At 41.5% G+C, this 25,647-nt stretch overlaps 1 pseudogene; it reads left to right on the forward strand.

Moving 5' to 3' along the window:
• The first annotated feature begins 1,099 nt into the window (after positions 1 to 1,099).
• On the forward strand, positions 1,100 to 25,161 carry LOC122144811 (annotated as a pseudogene).
• The last annotated feature ends 486 nt before the right edge of the window (positions 25,162 to 25,647 follow it).

The following is a 25,647-nucleotide window of genomic DNA, read 5'->3' on the forward strand; positions in this document are numbered from 1 at the left end:
CTTAGTCACTATGGTCATTTGTGGTATTCTGTTCTCGAAGATGTGATGCAAACGCATCCACTGGTGTGTTATTTGTGCCAGGAGTTTAGTAACTCAATTTCTGGGGGACAATGCTGTTTCAGAGTCTCGTTGTCCATTCGGTCCTATCTGTTAATCCTATTAAATCCTTCTGCAGGGTTTTCTAGATGTGGATTGCTGTATAGACTGAATGTGATGTGGTATCCTTTCAGTTTGCAAGAGATTTCGGTTGAACTATTAAAGAAAAAGATACAATGGTCATGATTCACATCTTCGCCATGGCAATCTTTTGCACCCCAAGAGCTGAATAGCGGATGGCATTAATCCAAAAGCAACCGCGATCATGACTGTGACTGTGTCCTTCTGATTGTCTTGGTTGTGGGTTGTTTTACTTCTGGTATATCTTAAATCAACCCAGAGCTATTGGGGCTTCATTATTTCTGTGTAACCGTCTTCTTCTTTTTGGCTGTCAGTAAAGTTCTTGCTTCTTGATCTGTATGTTGCATTTCTCTACGGTATTCGGTGCTCCAATTTTCTGCTGTACATAGTGGACGGTTGGACAGGGCGTCCTTAATTGGGCAGTTTATTAATAGGATATGGTGAAGATTCTGACAATTTGTGTAGCTTGAGAGATGTGTGGGCAACAAATTCCTTCGTACCTTTTGATGCAAGGTGGTTCTGTGAACTCTAAATCCTTATATTCTGAGTGTATTGTCTTCTTCATGTGTGATATCTTGTTCTGCTACGCTCCACAGGTTGTTGTGTAGCATCTAGGAGTTTTTGTTAACTTCAATTACTTCTGGTTTATGGAACATCATCTAACGTGTTTGCCAAGAGTCCTCCTGTTGTCACATTTGTCTCATTGTTCATCCCTGATTACAATCCTCGGCTGGTGGTCTAGGATGTGGTTGCTGTAAACAAGTGTATTTACTGTGTCCTTGTGCAGTTGGCACGATTTGTTCTGATTTTAATAATTGTCATTGGGGGGTGGACTTCTCCTGGAGTAATTTATCAATCTAGCGGGGGGGGGCTAAGTGCTCTCCGGTTGCAATCTTATATTCCAACCCATAGCGGTTCGGCGATGAAGTAAATCTCAGAGGCACGTCTTCATTCTTGGTAGCTGTAGTGATCTTCCGCTCTGACTAATTCAATCTGTTGTACAATTGTGTTTGTTTGTATAGCGTCTCTAGCGTATCAGTTTCATGTTTTAGCACTAGGGAGAAGGTATGTGTTCTGAAGGAGTGTTACAACAGTCTGTTTCCAGGAACCTCCTTGTTGATCATGTTCTATGAACTTAACTCATTATTATCTGTCAACAGGCAGTATGATGTCATGTGCTCTGAGAGGTCTTCTGCAAAAATTTGGAAGGGTTTCGTGTCACGAGACTTTGTGTGGTTCATATATGTGTTGTCTGAATGCTTACATCATTCATCACGAGTCTGTTCTTGTGTCACCATCTGTCTTGTTCTGTCACTTCAACTAAGGTTTGGAACTTCAGGTGTTTCTCGCTCAATTCTGTTTACAGTTCTGATTTCAAGAGTACTCCTGTTGTCCAGGCACTGGCCCTCTTGATTCATCTGGATCCTAAATTTCTCCGCTGCGATGTCTTTCTAGATGTGGTTGCTCTGCTCGGTAGACTAAGGTATGTTATGGCCTTCAAGTTGCAAGATGTTTCCTGACTATGTAAGTCAGGACATTCTTTCAGCATCGGTCCGCCAGGGCAGGCTTTTTCACCCCAGAGCCTGAATGGCTAGAATTAATCCAAAGCACGGGAAAGAACCGAAGGCCTTCATCAGTTGACTGTGATCCTGTACTGTTTCGTTTTTGGTTTAGTGTGGTCCGTTCTCGTTGTTTTAATCTTCTGTGTATCAGTATCGCAATTTCGGTTGTACATCTGTTTCAGGAAGATTTTGCATGTTGGTCATGTCTATCTTCTATGTATTTAGTCACTATGGCATATTGTCCTCATATGGTGTTTTCTTTTGAAGTGAAAGAAACATGTAGATAGCAAGCGAATGATTCATCTCTCGACTAAACCTTTTTGTGGTGTTTGCAAGGGGTTCTGAACTTACATCATTATATTTCTGAGTTGTATTTTCTTCACGTTTTGTATGTCTGTTCATCTGTCTCATCCCACAGGTGTTTTTCTATCATCAGAGTTTTGTAATGCGAGTTCCCTCTGCGGTGGGTCACTATTGTTCTCGTTGTCTCTTTCCATCCGGATTAAATCCTCGGCATGCTAGTGTCTAGATGGTGGTTGCTGTACCGTAATGCGTAGTTGTCCCTCTCATTCGTGCAAGATGGTGCTGACTCAAGCTTAAACATTTTTAATTTTTTCATCATCTCCTGGCATCTTTTTCAACCCAGAGTCAAAGGGATGAATTAACTTAAAGCAAACTTGCCTCATCTGTAGGCTGTGATCCTGTTTCATATTTGTTGTTTTATCATGTTGCATCAGTATATCACTTCTAGTTGCATTCTGTTCCAGGAACTTGTTGTCACTTATCTCCATGTTTAGTCATCATGGCAGTATGTTCATGTGTCTCTGAAGGAGTTGATGCAACAAAATTCATCTCGGACCTGTGTTGCAAGGTGTTCTGAACTCCATACCTTATATTCTGAATGCCTTTCTGGCATCTGTTGTAACTGTTCTCCACTGGTGTTTTATCTGTGGAGTTTGTAACTCAATTTCTGTGGTACATTCTTGCTCAAGAGTCTCCTTGCTTGTCATTTTCCCTTTTCTCATTGATCAACTCCTAATTAAATCCCATACTGATAACTAATGTATTTGTTCCTTCCAGTGGCAAAGTTGCCTGACTTTAAAATCATTAATGTTCATTATCTTCCCTGGTACCTTTTCAACCCAGAGCTGGTATACACTAATCCAAAGCAAACTGCCTTCATCTAGGCTACAGATCCTTCTATTTCTTGGCTTTGCTTTGTTTTATCTTCTGGTATCAGTATCTCAATTTCTGTTGTACCTTCTCTTTCACCCTATTCCTTGTCATTTGTATCCCCCATGTTTAGTCACTATGGCAAAGGTTCATGTGTTCTTGAAGGAGTCGATGCAACAAATTCATTCGCGTCTTTATCAAGTTGTTCTGAACTTACATCATTATATTCGGAGTGTATTTCTTTCAATGGTTATATCTGTTCTTTCCACAGTTGTTGAACTCTTCTGGAGTAGATCACCCAGTCCCGCTTATACATTCTGATACCCCAAGTATCTGCTTGTCATTACTTCGTCTCTTGTCAGGTGACTGTAGTCTTCAAGAGGATTTTCAGTATTTGCGTCACTAGTCCATGTTTTATCTTTTGTTTCAGTTTTGTCAGAAATAAAATCAGTAGATGGTTGAGCTGTCTTCTTCATGGCAGACGTTGTCTCCACAGATGTTTATCTTCTGCTCTTGTAACTCAATATCTGAAGTAACGCCTCTAGTTCAAGAGTCTCAATTGTCATACTCTCGCACCTTGTTCAGTCCCACTGCATCATCTGGGTGAGTTTTCTAGATGTAGTTACATCTAATGTATTTGTTCCTTCAGTTGCAAGATGTTCCTTGACTTCGATAATGTGGTATTTTCATCGCCTTCTCCTGGCATCTTTTTCAACCCAGTCAAGCATGATCTAACTAGCAACCGCGTTCATCTGAAGACTGTGGTAACTCTGTTCTTTCCTGAGTTTGGTTATTTTTTATCTTCTGGTATCAGGATTCAATTTCATTGTACATTCGGGTGCTGGAAGCCCTGTGCTCGTCATCTGGTCACTGTGAATCTTGTCTATCATGGCAGTGTTCATGTGCTAGTGAAGTGAGCGATGCAACAAATCTATCTGCGTCCTTTGTTGCGTTATGTCAGTGAACTTGTGCTGAATAAATTCAGCATGCCATTCTGTTATGCGTGGTATCTGTTCTCTCCACAAGATGTTGGGCGATCAGGTGTCGGTAACTCACTTCTGTTGTACATCTCGAGGTTTCAAGAGTTCCTTGCCTGTCAGTACCGTTCCCTGATCAACTTGATCAAGTCCCGTTTTCTAGGATCTGGTTGCTGTAACTAATGTATTTATACCAGTTTCAAGAGACTCTGACGATAAATCATTTCCTTGCGGTAGATTCAGTCTGCATGTTTCAGAGTAACAGCTAATTATGCATGAATTAATCCAAAGCAACCGCCTGCATCAGGTAGACTATGATCCCTTCTGTGAGTTGGCTAGTAATTACCATGTATTCTGGTTCCTTCAGTTTGCAAGAATGGTCACTGCCTGTGAAAGTACATGTGCCTGAGTGTTTGCATCTTGTTTGCTCATGTGCGACTGGCATCTTTTGTCAACCCACACAGTTCATGCCTGGCGATGAAGTAATCCAAAGCACCCGTCTTCTCGTAGCATCTGTGGACCCAACTGCTGTCTCTTGGTTTGGTGTCAAACCATTACTCTTCTGGTATGTCAGGTAGCTCATATTTGGTATAGCGTGTGACTAGATTCAGATGTTTTATCTTCAGGAGTTTGTAACTCAATTTCTGTTCTCATGTACATTCTGTTTCAAAGAGTCTCTGTTGTCATTACTGTCTCTTGTCTGGCTCTGTGAGGAGTCTTCTGCAGATTTTTCTGGAAGGTTTTGGTGTCACTCAGTCCATTTGTATCTTTGCTCAGTTTTGTCTGAAATAAAATCACTGCACGATTTTAACTCTGTCTTTCTTCATCGTGAGTGGGATATCAGTTCTCTCCAAAGGTGTTTTATCTTCTGCTCTTTGTAACCTCAGGTCTGTTGTAACGTTCTTGTTCAAAAGAGTCTCTGTTGTCATTCTTTTTCTCTTGTTCAGTCCCAATTAAATCATCTGCATACAACAGGGGCAATTTCTGTTGGAATACATTCGGTTCCTTCAGAAGACAGTCCTGTGTGTGATCAGAAATAATAATGTGTCAGCGGTGTACGGTTAAGAAAATTAGAAATTGGCTGAAGAAAAGAAGTAAAAGGAGGTTGTGAGGTGGAAATGGATCTGGAGGTGGGATGAGAAGGGTATCAGTATCTCAATCTATGTTGTACATGATGTACGAGGAGAAGTGTTGTCATTCTATCTATGGGTTGAGTCGACTTGATGGGAGGAGTTGTGTCATGTGCTCTTAGACAGGGGGTTGCATTAAGTCATGTATACCTTTTGTTGACTCTGTTTGTTCATGAACTTACATCACATATTCTGAGTGATTTCTTACTAAGTGGTATTGGTTGCTTTCCACAGGTGTTTATCTTCTGGTGTTTGTGACTCCATTTCTGTTGTACCTTCTGTTTCACGCGCTTGATGTCAGTAGGATGTCTCTTGTTGGTTGAAAGATTTACAATCTGCCATCTTTTGTGAGACATGGATCGGTGTCACAGCGTTCGTTGACTTTTGCATCTGAACTATTTCTGGTCATGACCCTAAACAGGTTCTGATTGTTTTACTTCTGTGTGGGGCGCAGTGGGTACATCACAGGTGTTTTCTCTTCTGCGTCTTTGCCCACTCATTTGTGGTAAGTGCCATTCAGAGAGTTTCCTGGGATCAGTTGGCGTGTGATCGTATGTCTTTCTCTTCCCATGTTTGTGTACGCTGAACTACCACGGCCGCGTTAGTTAACAGCTATCAACGGGTGTCAACTGGCCAGTTTGTATCTTTGATCTGACAGTATTTTCTGCGCAAATAAACAGGTCTGCGTGTCTTGCTTCATTCGTTTTACGGGTATCTCCGCGGGCCACATGGCATTGTAGCGGCGAGTGTTTGGCAGCTCGGAGGGGCGTTGGGACGAGCTCCAGGTGTTCAAGAGCCTCTGAGGGGCATCAATTGTATTCGCTGTTCATTGTGAGTCTTCTGCAATAATATGATGGAAGTGTTGAGTGTCACTGGTTCAATTTCATCTTTAACTCAAATTTTTCTGAATGACATCAACAGGTTCTGGTGTTTTTTCTTCATATGTGGTAGATGTTGGCATCACAGGTTGTGTTTTTTATCTTCAGGAGTTGGTAACTCAATTAGGACTGTTGTCGCGGTAGTTTCAAGATTACCTGTTGTCTATTAATGTATCTTGTGGGACTCGGTTGAAATTAAAACGTATGAATATTTTGTGGATATGGTTGAGTCGATATGGTTTCATTTGAGCAATAGTTCTGAAATGAAATTAAACAGATTATGAGTGTCTTTCTTATGGAGTGGGCATTGTTCTCAGGTGGGGTGTTTTATCTTCAGGTGTTTGCAACTCAATTTTGTTATATGTTTGAGGGGCAACGAGCCTCTGTTTTAAGGAATGTCGCGTTGTCTGGGGTTGAAAGGTGTAAGATGCTTTTGATATTTCGGTGGATAGGGGTTGGGAGTCACTGGCAAAAAAAACATTTCTATTTCGGGGGACTCAAGTGTCGGGTGGGCGGACAATGAAGAATCATCAGAGTCGGACTGGGAGTGGTCTTTTGCGGCATGTGGTGGTAGCTGTCTTCTTAAAGGTTGTTTTAAATCTGTCAGGTGTTTGCAGCGCGAATTACTGTTTTGTACGTTGTAAGTTTCAAGAGCCTCTGTTGTGCAGATAGGATGCTGTGTCTGACTGGTGGAACATTTGTGAAAGCAGTCATGTCTGCATAATTTCGTGTGGATATGTGTTGTGTGTGCAGTGAGGTTCATGGGATTCGTATCTGATTTGACGTCAATATTTAGTCTGAACAAGGGGTGAAGGTCAACAGATAATTCCTGAGTGGCGTTCTTCTGATCCATTGTGGGTCGCGTGTTCTCATCGTTCCCCATGTACTTATCTAGCTGGTCGTTTGAAGCTCAATTTCTGTTGTGCATTCAGTTTCAAAGAGCCTCTGTGTTTCAGCAATGTGCTCTTGTCCTGGTCTGAAATGAAAACTTCTCAGATATTTTGTGGTGATATGGTTGTGTCAGGATACCGGTTCATTGTACCTTTTGACCGGTCAATGTTTTCTGAAATGAAATCAACAGGTTTCTGAGTGTGTTTTGCTTCAATGTCGGTATCTGTTATCTCCACAGGTGGGTTTTCATCTTCTTGGTGTGTTGTAATTTCAATTTCTGTTGTACATTACAGTTATCAAGGCTCTCTGTTGTTGTTTTTAAATTGGGGTGACTACTTGTCTGGTGTCAATGAAAACATAGTCTGTCTGCATATTTTATGTGGATATGGTTGGCTGTTACCGGTTCATTTGTACCGTTTGACTTCCTATGTTTCTGAAAAGGAAATAACCAGTGTACCTGAGTGTCTTTCTTCATATGTGGTAGCGCTGTTGTCATCATAGGTCTCTTATCTTCTGGTGTTGTTTGTAACTCAAATTTCTGTTGTTACATTCAGTTTCAAGAGCCCTGTTGTTGTACATCTGATGGTCTCTTTGTCTTGGTTGAAATGAAATCTTCTGCTATGGTTTGTGGATACGGTTGATGTCACTTGTTCATTTGTAACTTTGATTCAGTATTTTCTGAAATGAATTCTCAGCAGGCTTTGAGTGTCTTTCTTCATATGTTGCAGTTGCTTTCTCCAAGGGTGAAGTTCGGTATTCTGCTGTTGATAAGTGATTTCTGTTGTAATGCCGTTTCAGGAATGATCTGTTGTCATTTTTCTCTCTTGACCAGTCCTCCTGTAAATATTCAGGCATATTTTTTGGATGTGTTGGTTGGTGTCACTGGTTCATTTTTTCCTTCTGTTTCTAGATGTTGTTGAATTTAAATCAACAGGCTCTGTGACCGTCTTTTCTTCATGTGTGGTAACTGTTTTCTCTCACACAAGTGTTTTATCTTCTGGGGTTGCAGTATCTCAATTTCTGTTTGTACATTCTGTTTCATGAAAACTCTGTTGTCATTTTCCTCCTCAAGTTTGGTCATATGGTAGTATGTTTCATGGTTTCCTCCTGGGTGGAGGGAGCTGAGTGTAACTAATGTGCATTTTGATTTTCTGTTTTGTAAATCTGTTTTAACTATAATACCGTCATATTCAACTGTCTTTCTCCATGGATGATGAATCTGTTTCGCTCTCACAGGTTTTTTGGTCGTTCAAGTGTTTGTAACTGCCAATGTGTTCTAGGTGGATTTATATGTTTTCTGATTTCAGGATGGTTCTGGTTTTGTGCATTCCAAGTCTCTCCTTTCGTCAGCATGGCAGTAATGTGTATTCCCTTGGGATGTTGGTTGGTGTCCACTGGTTCTATTCTGTTCGGGGTTTTCCTTTTGTCAATTAAAGTATCAGGTTGGACTTGTGAACCAAGATCAGGGCTCTCTGTGCACTGTCTGTTCAAGTCCTGCTCTTTGCTCATGCATATGATCTTTCTCATACCTTGTGTTCTTATTATCAGATCACATTGCTTTTCCTTTTTCTTTCTCGTTGTTGTTTTGCCATCGTTAATTCTAATCACTGAAGCGTCTGTGTCTGTGGTTTGTTGACCATCTTTTGGTGGTTTCCCTCAACTGCTTCCCACTGAACGATTATTTTCTTCTCACTTCGCTTCATTTTTCTGCCCTGATGGCATCTTCTCCAGCTTCTGTTTGTACAGTCTGTTTTAGTCTGCCACTGTTGTAATTCCCATCTGTCGTTGATAAGTGTGATAGTTATTTGCATATTTTCTCGGAGGTGACTCGAGAACTTCTAAATTCACTTGTTATTCATTTTCAATATCTTCTGCACTTAACAGTGTAGATCTTTAGTGCTTTCTGTCTCGAAGACCTGGTTGCAGTGCACGTGTGATCAGTTTTTTTTTCTCGTCTACCATTATTAACAGTGTTCTTGTAATCGTTTGAGCCTTGATGTCATGGTTGAAGGTAGTCTTGTCATTCCTACATTAGCACTCTTCATCTGTTATGGACGTGGTTGGGGTTAACTATGCTGGTCCTTTGCTGTGATTTGGAAAAGTCCATTCTAATAACAGCAGTCATTGTTTTCCCGTTGATGACAGACCCATTACGGGATTCGGTGCTAACCGATGTATTTCCTGCACTTTCTCGATGGGTAATTTACCATAAGTTTCCTGACAGCCTTGGCTGTTGTGAATAGTCTTGATAGCCTGGGTTTAGGGACAGATTAACAGTCTGAGACCCTTTTGATTAGTAAATATTTTCAACTTACTTTGTGGCATCCGAGATGGGAACAATATTTCCTTAGCATCTTACGCTAGTTCTGACACCTGTTTCCATAAACGACTGCTTTCAGGAGCGTCTTCCAAAGCATCCCTGGGAATCCATCTGCGTTATTAGGACCAGAATGATGGTTGCAGTAGCTTGTCCTATAAGTGGGCGTTCATTTGGGACACAAACACTGACTGCTTGTCCAGTTTTAGTGACTGCCTTATTCTTTTCACATGGAATAAACCAAATATAAGACAGTGTTTTGGAAGTGATGCCGTAGCCTTATTAACAACGATGATGCGGCGTTAGATCACCGTCCATTAGTAATCTCCATGAATGTAAGTGCTGGTCAAGAGGAAATAGATTGTCAAAACTAACATAGGTGACGAGTGAATCAGAGGAAATGAGGGAGTCACTTCCGTTTTGCTTAATTGCGTATGTGCTTGAGGCCTGCAGAAACACTGTGCGTAAAATAAAAAGCATTAGATTGAGGGTCTGATACGCAATACGACCAAAGAGAATGTGAGTCTAATCTGTTGTTAGATAGGCTGTGATTGGTAGTGATCTCAATTCAAAATTCTTTGTAGGTTTACAATATATTAACATAAGTGAAGCCATAACATACTAATGGTTAAACACAAACTTCTCAGTAAGAAATCAGCATGGCACGTGGTCTTGCGCACACACACAGCATTTGCGCAAACTACTTGAATTTGCGGAGACTTCATCAGACAATGAGTGAGATGCTAAAGATAGTTGCATTGCTTTCCCAATTACAGTTTGTCCTCACAGACAGCCACAAAATCTTTTCAAAAATGTAAACCAAAATTGAGATTAGTTAATCTCCTGATGTGAGACTTAAGAAGGAGACTAAATCAAAATAAATGGCTACATTTATGCCTAAATTGCTATTTTAAATGTTTAGGAATGGCTTGTAACCAGCATAGCTCTACCTTTGGCTTTTAAAACTGTACTCTTATTTCCTCTTGTAGGAAGTCCTCTGTGTCAATCCAAGTGCATGGCAATAGAGATTGCATCCCGGGTGCCACTTCTGGCAATATAGACCACACTTTACTCATAAGCATTTCTGCACCATGAAGCCATGTTTTGGAAGAACGAGAATCTGACAGTAAAGCCCATAGTGATGAAGTGTAAGTATTTTGCACATGTTGAGAGGTCCTATCAGAGATTCACTAAACTGTTTTCTGTCTGCTTGTAATGCAATTCTAGGAACAACTCCCTCCGCCGACACAACGACAACGACACCATAACCTCATCACGCCATATGCTTCAAAACAACATTTCACTTGCCGCCTTTCAGGACATTAGACAGGAAGGTCACACCCATGTCCTTATCTTGTGATTTTATCTGAGTAGCTCTGTGTGATTTACCTATGTACTATATGACACCTATGATAACACAAGAACATTTACACCACACTGCAATTGGTGACTATACATGGTACCTCCTACATACATCCACCACTCCTTTAAAGGGACTAACAGTTTCCAGCTGCTTTTACTGTGGCATTGATTGTAGGCCTTGCACCTACGCCCACGAACTTCACACACCCCACCCACCATTCCCAAGACCCCTCCCCCCTCACCCAACTTCCTCTGCAACACTCAAGGCACCCCTATCCAAGTCACTCCTGACAACTGCTCTGCAAAACCTATTACCTGTTAACCTTCCACATGCTTAACTGTAGCCACCGCACACCCATTTTACTTTTGACAATGTGCCAGTTTTTATTTTTATATTTTAACTTTGGGTTGAGGCAAAGCGCTGATTTCACCGAACATCAAGGAAAACAGGCTGATAACAACTTGAGCTATTAGAAGTAAATTTATTGTGCTGTTGCAAGGATGTGTTAATATACCAATAAAAACGGATTTCAAACTTTGATTTGTTAAAGACCGCAAAATATCACCATAATATACATCTTTCCCAAATGGCTTTTGTATCCAAGCGAGTGTCGGGCAAAAATAAGACTATCATATACTGTAAATATATCAGAATTGAAGCACTCCGCGAGAGAAAAGTATTTTTACCCGACTTGACCTTATCGCATCTGAGGATTGCCTAATTGTTTCTTTTTGGTTAGTAAAACTGTCCTTTTTATACATATAGTATGACAGATAGTACTTTTTATCTCGTCAATACGTTCTGTCTTGGGTTTTCATCGTTAAAAGTTTGTTCCAAAGTGATTCATTGCACCGTTTCATATTTTTGTCCACTTAACAAGTAGCCATAAAATTATCGGGTTATCCGCGTGCCATGAGATTCAACACTTTGTTTTGGGTAGCTTTTTGTGTGGTATATTTATAGCATGGTAGCCAGTTTCACTTAGTTGAAGAGGGCTCTGTTTTGGAGGTCTGATCTGGCATTAAGTGGCTGCGTTCTCTATGAGGGAAATCTGAGGCCCGAGTCAGAGGGTGGGTGTAGTTTTCATTTGTTTTACTATCATACTCTCAAGACATCTTCCTTAACACGGGCTAGTATAACTTGGTGAAATACACAGAGGCACCTGCTGCCATCATATATGAAGTACGCGGAAGGTTTGGTTGTTGGTCCTTTGGAACAGTCATGTTTTGCCTCTTTGCCTTTGCATGGTTGTGTGTCATCAGACATGGCCGCGTAGTCATCATCTTTTCATTACTAGCACAGCCTGTCCTGCTTTAATTCACGCCGTTCGGTTTAACGGTACCATGTTTTGATGAATTGGTTTGAAGCGGTTTGCATGGGTTGGGCCGAAACGACTTCAGAACGAATCCCAACCGTTGCTTTCACCATCCGCCATTCCATACATTTCCCCCTGACTTTTTTGGCCTCACGTGCTACGTCCCCAAAAGGGCTAAGCCCTTCACCCTTTGTGTGGGTGGATTGTGGATCCAGTGTACATGTAGCTTGGAGTTGTGTGCCCGTTTCCTCTTTTGTGACACTGTATTTCGCACTGAGCGGCACCCCTCCCAATCTTAAAATCGTGTTTCTTGCTAGGGAGGGTCTTGAGGTCACTTGAGATGGGAGTGAATGCAACTTTTCTCTGAGCAGATCCTCAACAACCTGTCAGGGCTAGTGGTGAATGAGCACAGGAGCAACAGGCCTGCAATCATATCTGAAAGTAACGGGAGGTTGCTGCTGGGGTCACTTTGGGAAGTAAGTCAGTTTGTTCTTTGACTGCATGGTGTTGTCATCACACATGCAGGTAGTCATCTATCTTTCTTTAACGAAAAGCTGTGTCTGGATTTCATCTAAGCTGTTCAGGTTAAAGGCAACCATGTTTTGATGATTGAAGAAGGTCGCATGGGGTTTGGCTGAAAAGGACTCGCAGAAAGAATCCAACCAGTTGCTCACCATCAGCCATTCCACTACATTATCCTGACTGTTTTGGACAGTCTCTTCACAACTAAGCCCCTTAACATTTGTGTGGTGATATGTGATACAGTGAATGTACGCCTGAGTTGGTGAAAGTTCCCGCTTTGTGAATGTATTTCGCATTGAGACATTTCCATGGGGAGCAAGGTCTTCACTAAAGGTTCTTTTCGTCCCCTTGCTCTGCTTTGAATTCACTGTCAATATGCCCAATGTGTTTTTTTAAAGACAAAAACATTTGAGATGTTAACAAAGGATGGGGGTTGCTTATTCGAATGTAGTCATATGAAAATACTCAATTCATTCTTAATAAACGTTTCGTGAGCCAGGACATCAAGAGGTTTGTTTTGGTCGCGTTGATCCTGCTGTTGAATTTGCACCCAAATATGCAAAGGTGTTTTTATTTTAATTTAATGTCTTTTATAACGCTTTCTGTCCCAATGACAGATATTTGGGGTTTAATAAATAAAGCGTGGTTTATAGACAAAGCCACTTTGTTGTCGAAAAAAAAAAAAAAAATTTATATGCTAGAAAAAAATCAAAAAATACGTACACTTACTACCGAAGTTGTCACGTTCCTGATGGTGAATCGTGCGTTTAAGTCCCCACTGTCATACCCTCCAGAATGGTGTGTATCTCCAGAAACGTACTTCTCTGGTATTTTTCATTCGTCAAATAGCCCGTAGAAAACGCGATTAAATATTGCAGTATTTAACGATGGGATCTATACCCAGTTTAATATTATTCACACAGATTGTGCTCTGACAGAAAACAGGGGTCCCCCTTTATGGCTTATTTTCTATGCCCAAACAACCGGCTCACATGTCTTAAAGTTGAAAAACATAGCAATGGAATGATTTCTACCATGGCATTTAAACAGAAGTCCCAGAGCTTTTTTTATGAAGCAAGTCGAAGATGGGGGTCCATCCCCTTGTAAAAGTTGTCCTTCACAATGCCGTTCCTACTTGCGTTGCTGGTGATCCTGGTTATGAAATATATCACGAACTAAACACCTACAAGCACACTGAGGCGCCGACAGCTGATGGTGGCCAGTGTTCTTAGGGCCTCAGTCATGGCTCTTTCCGTCAACAGTTGTGGAAGAGTTAGGAGCTTATGCGCGACACGCTCTTACCTTGATTTGATGTCCTCTTGCCACCATGAATTGAATCGTTCATGCCCCATTGTGATATCAGTCCTCTAAAAACGCAATATTATAACGAGACAGTAACAATTACATAAGACTGGGTATTCTTGATTTTATCTATTGATTGATTAGTATTTTAGTTTATTTTTCTGTAAAAGTTCGCTCGTCACAGGAATCGTCTCACCTCAGCAAAATTGCAAGACATCAAGAAGTTTGTCCATGGTATGTTTGACCGTCCAACTTTCTCAGCGGCATGCTAGCTGCTTGATAAGATTGTAACATTTACATGTACAACTATAATGAAAACAATAAAATTACAATAATACTCACACACACTATGACAGGCACATATGTGCTGCTCAGAGTACCACAGAAGAAAATATTATAATATATATCTATATATATATATATAGATATATATATCTATATATTATTATATATATATCCTCTGCCCCGTCATAGCCCCCTCGTTCTAACCTAGTTACGAAGCCGATCGAAACTAATATAAGATGACCGGCTTCCTGGCGGTCTTTAGATTCCCACCACCCTGCCCCTGCCCCGATAAAATTATCTCCACCATGACATGTCAATGACGCACGCGTCCACTTAAGGTCTAAAGGCCTCTAAAATGCACACGTGACTATTGGGAGCCAATAGTCTAACAGCGACCGAGTTATCTCTTTTTTCTTTCAATGATAATGAAAGCAGTCTTATCCAAGCATCTGTGACAGACTGAACGTGTTGCATTGCAACCTATGCATTGTAATTATGAATGATGGACCGGACGTTCTAGTATCACATTCTCCTAATGGGCTCTTGACACACTTGATATCTGCCACTGAAACCATCCCAGAAAGGACGCAAGCGCCTGAAACTCATGCAACCCCCGGCGGTAGGACTCTGATGTGATTCTGCTAGATGGCGGGCAGCACACAGCGTCTAGACCAAATACATTTCTTATGTTTTTTAGCTCGTGTTTTGTCCACTTGTGCTGACTTCTGAGTAGAACACTGCAACTCTCTGTTAGTGCACCCTGAGACAGACACCAAAAATTCCCTTCAAATTTTGATTCAGAGCTACAGCTTGTTAATAATGCCCCTCTAAACACCATATTTAATCCGAGAGGGTATTGTTGTCTTTCCGTTTGTGCCCACAAGGTGGATACAACCGAGCACAAGAAGAAAGAACGCTCTTTCATTTTAGACGGTCCCCTTTGTTGTGTGATCAACGCTAACGCTCACTTCTTACGAAGAACGAGCAGAGCCCAAAGTGGGTGTTGGAGGATGCCCAATAACAAAGAGAAACCAATGGAAAATAATCAAAGCATGAACTTCGGTCCCATAACCAGGAGGCATGTCAAGATGGAAGCCAATCTGTCTCTGGCCAGATGGAGGTCAGACTTGATCAGTGGTGGTCACAGATGGGGTACATCCTATGAACATACCGGTTTTCGCTCCTTACTGTCATGGTTGTGTAACACAAAGTCTAAAGCCTATCTATCTAGTTGAATTTGACCAGGGTGTTCAGTTGGTACTTGTTTTGTTCATTGTTTTAACTTTCATTTTATCTGCATAGATGGTGCTCTGTCTGTTGTTCTCTTTTATTTTCAGTTCTGGTACTCTTAGGCCGTTAAACCCCTCAAGGCTTGCAAGATTTTTCCCCTATTTTGTCACGTTTCCAGTCATTCAAAGTGGTCTTAACACACTTGCTAGTTTAACGACACTGCCAGTTTATGTCATTTCTTTGACTTTCAAATTCATTGGTCGTGTCTCTACTAGTCTTCCCATGTTTGAATTGGGCAATCCTGGGGATACACTTTCCCCCGCCTCAGATGTTCCGAACCCGTCAGATTGACTGGGAAGTGTCACACGGCAGTGTCAGTTGGATTCTAGCACAACTTGGTTGCCGCGAAACTTCCCAATGTACTGTACACTGACGGCTTTAGATGTGCTGTATTGCCTGAACACCATTTGTATTTATTATGGCCTCCTGCCGACATCATGGGCCATGCCACACTGCTAAAAGAATGTGATGCACAGGCCGCAAGGAATGTAACGAGCTTTCTAAGCCAGACGCAGAGCTGCGACGTTTGAAGCCTTTCATACAAAATACATGGCCAAGACATGATGGAACCTGCTGCCGCATCTATGCAATACATATAATTGTTCGGCTTTCTGGCCCTGATTGTGTCCCAAGCCACCGTCTTCTAATTTCTGAAAAACGGTGGAGCCTGAAAAAGAAAAGAAACAGTATATTTCCCACTGTTCACTTGAAGCTGAGGACGGATATAAGAAATCTCGTATTAAGCATGTCTGTCTCTGCATGACACGTTAATTCTGTAGCTCCAGTTTTTAACATATGATATATGACGAATGATTTCAGTTATGTCTATTTTGTCCTCATTAATGCCTCACTCTTGCATTACATAATCTTCCTCCTTTGTTGTTTGTTCGCCATTACGAAGTTATTATCTCTCTAGTCCAAAAATTCATCCTGGCTTGGTTATTAAACGCATATTGTGAGGTCCATTAAATATGTCAACTGACTGACCACTGTAGATCTTGGTACATCTTCGTGTTATGACAAGCAGCTCGGAACCTTATATGACCCATGAACTCACGCGTCGGGGCAGCGACTTCCTGGCCTGCAGCTCAGTTGTGTGGTGCTAGAGAAGATGACGATGCCCATTCTTTAATTTAAAATAGTTGAGCTATCTGACCATTGCGTATTTGAAATGCAAAAAAACAGACACTGCCTTCCCCTCACGCGGGATGATTTCATGCAACTGTGAGTAAGTGATCGGCAGACAATAGCCACCCAGAGTACATTGTGATTTGAATTATGACCTATAAATTACATCTCCTCGTTTAAATTCTTAGGTCAATTTCCTGAATAAGCCTGCCTTAGTTCATGTCTTGTCCAGCCTTGAGAAATTGCCATTTAGCTAAGGTTGAGTCACGTCGTCACAACTACTGCCATTCAAAGATGAAAAAGGCTATTTGGTTGTATTTGCATTCTATCGCCTCTGTGATAGCTTATGTGATAAGAAATCTAGCGGTGGGCTCAACGCTTTATTCTCACGACAAATTGTGTACGATTTTACGAAGACCACGGTGTGGCTAATTACGTGTACGAATTTGTACGACCTCACTCGTAGATTTGTATACACGACGTTTGCCTAGACCCCGTGAGGGTAGGTTTCGGGGCGGGGTTTGTGGGTCCGTGAGGTAATTCGTCAAAATCATCCGACATGTGCACTCGTAAAATAAGTTAGCTTTGGCAAAAACTCGTCCGACTTTGTACGAGTGTGAGTCGGTACGAAATATCAGTATGTCTACCGCGCAAATAGCCACCTCGTAAAACTATGTACGATTGCGTGACGGGCGAGGTGAGCTAGGGCGTGTGGCATTCATCACCACCATTGCTCAGCACAGCGTGCCACTTTCCTGCCTTTTGTGAGCGTGTTGGTTTTGCCATATTGTGTATAATGGTTCCAGTACCTGAAGCAATGGCCTAAAGAACATCCACAGAAATATACAAGTCAGAGACGTTACTGTAATATTTCATTTTTGAATAAAAAATGTGGTTATTTTCACATTTGTAAATATTAAAAATCATTATGTGTGCACGACAAGCATAATCCAGAAATTGGATAAGCCTGTATAAAACAGTTTACAGAGCATTATTTCATGTATAATATGATATATATTCCTCGAGACTCTATTATAGTTATATAGGCACTTGAGACAAGCACAACAAAAGGTCTTATTAACTTTCAAGGAAACCATGAGCAACAGCATGACCATGACTTGCATAGCATCTCTCATACAATCGCATTTGGGGTGGATCCCATCAAGCAAGTCACCGCGAGCCAGCGGGAAATATTATGTGCGTTGAACCTCACCAAGCCACGGGCAGAATTTTGTCATTAAATCCTTGAAATAGCAGCTTTTATAAACTTTTTGTCATGACACAGCTTTGTTAGGTCGTTGGTACTGGGACGCACAATTGACAAACTATTGAAGATTAGTTGCACTATTAAAATATACATGCTTTGCCCTCCTGGAACGAATTAATCCAAGGACCATTTTCATTGTTTACTTGGGTGTCTGTTTGTGTACAAGTGTCATTTAGGTCCCCTAGTGTCAGCCGTTCGATGTGAGTTGAACACTGTCTGTCTAATGTTTGTGGTCTGTGGAGTGGTGATCTGGGGAGGGAGTGATTTGCCTAGGATAAAGAATACTTTCGCTGCCGTTTTAACTGGCAAGCCTAGTCCTCATCGGTGCCGAGGTCTTGTGATGATGTGTGATGGAAATGGTGAGAGGAAACACTTCTCGCTTCTGTCTCGCAGTATGAATTTTTGTTGCTTATCGTTAGGGTCTTTATCTCGGATCTTTAGTCATAGTCGCTTTTCCACTTCTATGTTAGACGGTCTTGCCCAGCATCAAAAAATATGTTCTTGGGACCGATTTCCCAAAGGATTTTATGTTTTAATATCACAATTTAGTTCTTTCCAAGACGGCAGTGAAGATAAACCATGCAATGAGCAGTGAGATGGTTTCGTTCTGTACGTTCTTTCTTTTTTGATTTGGAACCGATGGTGAGCTTGTCACAACGTCTCCAACTAATCCAGTGGTTAGAACATACTGCCATAGTATGTATCTGAAGTGATGCCAAGGATAATATTATCCACCATGAATTTACTGGACAATATGTTAGGTAACGGATTAGCTATGCCAAGGATTAACAAGGAATTTTCATTAAACACCAAACAGCCTGTGTTCTGCACCATTAAGGCCAGTCCTTTCGAAGCTGCCTTGTGCCATAGTAATTTGCAATATGCTGACATAGTGAGTGAGGTGAAAGATGTTTGTGACGTAAAACGACGTGGCGATGTGTATAGCTGTGCTTCCCGGGATAGTATTACCCTGGTCACGTGTCGCAGAAGAACGCATGGTACACTGGTTAGTGTACCATGTCTAACAAACATCTTATTAAAAGCTTTCCTTTGTCCTTTGCATTGTATATGGGTGTATGTTTCTATCTTCTTAGCCATGGGCCTTCTGTTAGAGCTACGCCTCTCACCGTAGGAGCCAGGGGTGTGGTTTGTTAGGGTTGACCATGCAGGGCTATTGTTTGCTGGCCTGTGGTGTTGGTCCAGGACTAGGGACGTGGCATGCTTGCTTCAATAATGGCAAACCAACACCCTCATCCTGTTCTTTATTACACAGTTCTCGGACTGGGACTGCCACGTGGTCTATTCACTTTGTAAGTACAGTTATAGATTAAACTAGCAGATGATGTCCTGACCATGTCCGACGCAAAGCTATTTACATTGCTTCATCGCTTGCACGCTCCATGAGTATGAGCGAAGCAACTTCCCGCCTTCCAATATATTAACCTGGCACCCAGTTATTTCAAAACGTCCCACCCATTCAACAATCCGTACGTGTTTGTTTACTTGTACTTTTGATCAAATCAGTCGGCCGCCTTGGTGAGTCATCCAGAGAACTTTTCACACCAACCTTTGCAACGAGCGTAAAGTTGTTATCTATTTCCATTTTTATTTTACCTCAAACGTTTGCATTTGACCCATTAAAAACTCACCCGTAAGTGCTGCTGCCGGAAAAGGCGAGGATGTCGTTTGTCGCCTTTGCGGACAGCATGCCAGATGTACGCCTGGACGGTAAACCAGAAGAAACATGCTGGGTAGCATCAATTTATCAACACAAGGAACTTTTTGAATACTTTGGCCGCTTGAATTCTTTTTGACTCGAACGGACCTGGTTTGATGCTGGCGTTTTCACCGCCGTTTAAAGCCACAACTTGCGTGCCTTAGTGGAGCGACTTGCCATGGACGATACTAGCATATTCCTCAATGTGAGAGGCCGACCTTCTGTGGTGTAGCACGACAATTGCCCAAGACCCAAAACTTCACAACTCACATCTGACCATTTCATATGGTAGGTGCCCTCTCTAAATACTTTTTCGCTATATACTATCTGTCGTTAGGACTTTTATGTTGGATCGTCATCGAAACATCTCTATAGTTCATCTACAGGAAAACCCGTGGAGAGGATGCCGTTAGGGATTGCATCCGCTGGGGGCTCATAATGCCAAAGCATGCGCTCTACACACTGATGATACAATTCCCCTTCCGCTTCAACGTAGAGTCGGTCTCGGATTAGAGCATTAGCGCTTCATGCCCGTAGCGTATGACACACTAACCTTATATCTCTAGGTTAGCACATACACAACAAATATAACTAATTTCACTTCACGACCACACAACATTGTAAGTCTCGGATAGCTCTGTTGTGTAGTAAACCCATGCATAATGTGATCATCTTGTAACCTTCGTTTCCAAACTTTTTACTAATAGATACCGGACGTTCTTCTATAGTAAATGAAATAAGAAATTCAAGTGTGTGCCTTTCAAGATGTGTGGATTATTTCCTGTGTTTTGTGGTTTTTTCGCTTTTACACATCGTGTAATTGTACCGGTCCGTGCAAGCCGTCGTTGTGGCTAGGCCACGGACCCTCGCTTATCATGGCTACCGGTGGCTGCTTGGTTATTTGAACCTTCCCCCCCAAACTAATGGCGGCCCCTGCATTCATTTACGTGGGCCCCTCGCCCCTACCACTCGTTGCCCCATCATGGGTGATCATTTCTGTGACTGGACCCTCGCACTCGCCCGGTGACATGTGTGGACACACAGAGGACGACCCACACATCAAAGCGCGTTCTGACACGACTGTGTCATAGGGTAAAGCTTCCCGCACCCACCCGCGGTGCGGATCCGCGGACATTTCCATCGGCGGTGTCTTATCCCATTCCGCCCCGCATGTCCGCTTTTGTTGGTGCGTGCACGGTTAATACGTGACTGCTGGTAGGGTTGTGTGTTAGCTTGCATAAGGTGTTAGCGTGCTTGAAATGGTGCCAAAAACTGTGTGCCACCTTTTCTACTTTTTGGCCCAGTGTGCATCCAGTGCCCGTGAAGTGAGCTCGCCGAGAGCGAGAATTTTGCACACTCACCCGTACATATATTTCTTTATTCCTGCATTTGATCTCACGAGCATTCTTTCCCTTGCCGTTTACCCTCACTTGCAACAGCCTTGGGACTCTCTATGACCCTCCAATTGTTAGCCGCTGTTCAGGGCCAATTAACGTAAATGTTATTCCTCTTCCAGCCTTGTTCCATGCCTAAGCGTCTTTTGCAAACGCGCGCTCCAAGATCACTGGTCGGTCATCCTTTATGTCCTTAATGTTATAGCTTCAACGCTATGGGCTCCCAGTTTACTTGCTGTATCGTGACAGTGACTTAGGTTGAAGGCAAAACGGGTTCCCTTACCGCATTGATGACCTGCCTCTTTAAAACCAAAATGTCCCCGGTGTGATACAACAATCTGTCAGACTTTATGGTGTCACCACATTGGCATGTTGATTCGAGTATAAATCAACTACAGTAATCAGGATATATTATACAGTGTGTGTGAGATAGACAGGCGGGTACCAGCTGTCGGTAGAATTCCTGTTGTGCTTCCTTGTCAGATTTGGTGACTGCAGACTATCTGCAACCTGTTCACATCAGCGCAAACTGACTTTCTAGAATATACAACTCCAAGTGTTTGACATCTCCTAGAGTGATATCTGGACACCTTAAAAGCCATCATGTGCAAAATAGCGCGGGGGGGGTCACCGTGTGTCGATCAGTCCTTTCCTGCTGCTCTGTCGAATTTGGTGACCCTGCTGTCGTCAAATGTCTGGGTTGACCTTCACATCAATAACCTTAATACTGCTCTGCTGTACATCTTCAGCAGAACTGTAAAACAACAACAACAAAAGATAGTCTTAATGACAGAGCAAGCAACCTGTTTTACATCACCACTCATCGATGCATGTTTTTCTCCAGCCTCAACATATTCCCTCTTTACGTTCACAGTAATGTGCACGAGCACCAGATGTGCTTTCACAAGAACATTGAACAGCAATCTCTAGTCACAGATAGAACAAGATAAAAAGGACTGCTTTGTGTGTTCAGAAACAATAAATTATTTGCGTATTTCATGTCACCAGTGCGAAGTGAATCACATTGTAATAGGGCAGCTTATTCATTATAATCTCTCTGTTAGCGTTGGATTCACTGGCTGTCTGCATTTGTTTTTCTAGGCCCATCCTTCGGTTCGTGTCAGAGGAACAGAACACACATACATACCTGTGCTGTGTCAGGATGAGAAGTGTTCAGGACAGGAGAAAGGAGTGCACATGCACTGCCGCCTCTGGTTCTAGGCCGAGGCTTACCAAGGACTCACATATCCTGCGAGCTCACTTCCGCATCAAACATGTGGACAAAGGCATTGACTTTGCAGGTGAGGCACAGAGAGACTATAGACTCACATGTGATTCATGCCCTTTGGAGACGGTCTCTCTCATTTTTTTGACAGGCTTGAAGTGCTGGCGCTGCTGTATCCATTATTGAGATTGTGTGGCACTATTAAAGGAGAAAAACGGTTTAAAGGTGCACATTGGCACTGTTACCGCTGTAGAAATGGTTTCAACAGGAGGGATGAGGCCATCAAACACTATAAAACACACTTCGAAATCCCCACACCACATTTCAGATCCAAGTCACACAGGTAAAGGTGGAAACACTGGGTTAAATCTGTTTTTCCACTTTGGATATCGCCATTTTTTGATCATGTTTGCATATGTGCTCTCACAGAATGTGAACTGCCTCGACAGTATTATGGTGAGAGCTCAGAGGCTCATGCTAAAGCATATGAAGGGCTGGCAGTGAGTCTTGGACCAGGTGGAGATGGCACTAGCATTGGATCAATCTTAACTCAGCCTTTCCTAACCACTGGCACTGAAACCCTATTGACTGTGGAGCCAAAGGTAGACAAAGTCTCAAAGCTTTATTCATTAACAAGCATGATCTACTACTAAGCCTTTTTGGTGTTTGACTTATTGAAGTATTGAAGTTGACCTCTCCTTTGTATTTGAAGGAAGATGGTGAGAGAAATGGAATCCCATAGGGTGCTGAGGAGGAGGTGGGGTCTTCCCAGAATCTCATCTGATGGGACTCTCAGACTTTTGCTCTATGGATCCTGATGGACAGGGGAAACAGGTGTATCTTATGACACAGCTACTGGGTATCATCACTGAACAGGTGAACATTATTTACATGAATCACACTTTTTTATTTTAATTAATACTTTTATTCAGCAAGGATATATTAAAATGCTCAACAGTTCAACCAAAAACTGGCTTTAAAGACATTTCTAATAAATGTGTGTAAAAACACACAAAAAAACAATAAACACAGGTTTACATTGAAATAATTAGAAATGTCTTTGAGCACCAAATCAGTATATTAGAATGATTAAATGGCTGCTGACTATTCAGCTTTGCAGTCACAGGAATTCAGTCTTGTTTATAAGATATTCAAATAGAAAACAGCTTGTTTTAAATTGTACTATATATTTCACAGGTATTACAGTTTTTACTGTTTTTAATCATATAAATCCAGTCTTGGTGAGCATAAACAACAACATAAAATTCTTAGCAACCCCAAATATTTTAATGGTAGTGTATGTTATTTGTGTAGATTATCTTCTGGTTTAATAGATTTCCTGTTGGAGCTGTCTAAAATTTTTGTTGCTGTAATTTAAGGAGGCAGAAGGTTGGGAACAAGCCCTGCTACAGAAACGACTCCTGGAGCTCCACCAGCAGATCGACACAGTACGCCAGGAGAAGGAGAGTATGGAGAAGACACTACGAGCAGAGATTAAACAGCTCAAAGAACAGGTATATCTGAAGTAATATTTAGCTTTATACTATGGGGGGCTGTTTTATGCTTAAAACTGATCGGCTGTGATCTAATGTTCTAAGGTGTGAAATTATTTTCAGGGAAATGCATTACTAAAGTAGTCTCCAGACAGGTCTTGACCGTGCATTACGTGTCCATATCACTAATTACAGCAGTAATTAATTACAGAGATAATTACAAGTACGCTGTTCTTGAAGCAGACAGAATGTAGAGATTTGCTATTAGTAGAGACGCTTTTTTGGCAGAGAAGTCACACACTAAGCTATAGATCTCTCCTCTCTCTCTCTCTCTCTCTCTCCTATCTCTACATTAATGCTGCATTAATCTGCTATCAATGGCTCAAGCTTCCGTTTTACAAATACGAAATGACATTTTGTAACCGGAATTAACAACGAGGCTTGAGATGAGATGCATATGAGCATTAGTGCCACATGCAAGAGTGTTTTAAGAACAAAACCTGACAAATGTCTTAAAAATACATCATCTGAATAATGTCGGTGAGGTGAGGCAACCATAGTATAAGTGGGAATAATTGTATATTCGAGTATCTGTTGAATTATTAGAAAATAATGCACACCAGAGGTAAAGGCCACCTTGGGTGTGCATTATTTTCTAATAATTCAATGGTCCATCGTCAATTATTCCTTACTTATTGTATTTCTGATTTAAGTGATTTTTAACTTTCGTTGAAGTTTTTTTGCAGTATGTTGTTTACCACACAATAATTTCAAATTGCCCTATTGTATGAACAAATGGGACACACTCACAATAAATACACTTACACTAGATGGTTAGCTAAGCAAGCAATACCACAAATAAATATTTAAACTACTGTACTGGAGTGACAGTTCAAAAAGTGACACATTGTTTTCTGTTCATCAAAGATACTTTGTATTTTTGGTTTTTATGCAAAATATTAACTGTTTTGGAAATTGATGATAATAATAAATGTTTCAGCAGCCACGTGTATCAACATAATAGAACTATATCTGAAGGATCATGCGACGCCTGAAGAATGGAGTAATAGCTGCTGAAAATTCAGCTGGCATTACAGAAATAAATTACATTTTTTAAAGTGTTTTTTGTTTGTTTCTGTTTAATAGGAACTTTTTGAGTTTTTACACCACAGATCCATAAACATTATTTTGTACACTTGCTATAATTCAATCTTCCTTTTGCATCCCTTTATAAGGTTGCAAGCCTGGTTCAGTCTAACGTAAGGATAAGTTTGAGGAACTGCAAGCTTATCATATCCAGATCACAGCCAGCAGAAGGTGGCCAAGCTTGTAAGTGTTCTGGAATGTATAGGCCTGGGCTAATTGAAAGGAATATTATTCCCATTTTGATTTTGTTTTTGTGTACTGTTAGATGGAAAACCTGAAGCTCAGCACAAAGAGCTGCTGCAGGCCCAGCTGGCCTCACTCAGGAGGGAGATCCATGTCGGGAACAGTTAACATGCCAATCGATGGCCACAAGGGCCGTCTGGAGCTCAGTGTAGATTTAGAAGAGCCACAGATTCTGAAGCCAATTGTGTGGCTTCTTTTACTCAGGACTGGAGGATATGGACGTAGAAAACGTCAACATGAGAACTAAAATCCACAGATCTTGAACTAGTACCAAAACAATAAAATTCCCTGCTTGGAGAAAGCCTGTGCTTGGGCTTAGAATTGCCAAACTCTGGCTTGACGACATCTAAGTGTTTTAGAGGATAAACAGGAGTGGTATGGGGGCCCATTGTGGGAATCTAAGAAGTATGCAGCTCAGCAGATGACTCAGAGGAGATGACTCGAGCAAAGTGCAGAGGAGTCAGGCTGAGAATGACTTGATGATAAAAACAAATCATTTTTATCATTTCCATTCCTCCTTCTTAACAAACTGCTGTTACCTTTGCCACACATTTCCGGGTTAAAAAACGAAATATTATTGGGGCGGATGCTGGCACGGGAGATGGGCGTGTTGTGAAAAAAGTTCATTATTTCATAATGTAATGTGATAAAAATTAAACTTTCATATATTTCATCTACAGATCATTGCAATAAAGCAACTGAAATTATTTGCAGGTGTTATTATTTTTATCATACTCGATTGATTTGCTGGCATACAGCCCATAGAAAACCTTGTGTACCTTATCTCAAAAATTAGCATATTTCATCCTGACCAATAAAAAAAGAAAAAGTGTTTTTAATATAAGTACGGAT

The sequence above is a fragment of the Cyprinus carpio genome, unplaced genomic scaffold (assembly GCF_018340385.1).
Source record: "Cyprinus carpio isolate SPL01 unplaced genomic scaffold, ASM1834038v1 S000006762, whole genome shotgun sequence".
Lineage (NCBI taxonomy): Eukaryota > Metazoa > Chordata > Actinopteri > Cypriniformes > Cyprinidae > Cyprinus > Cyprinus carpio.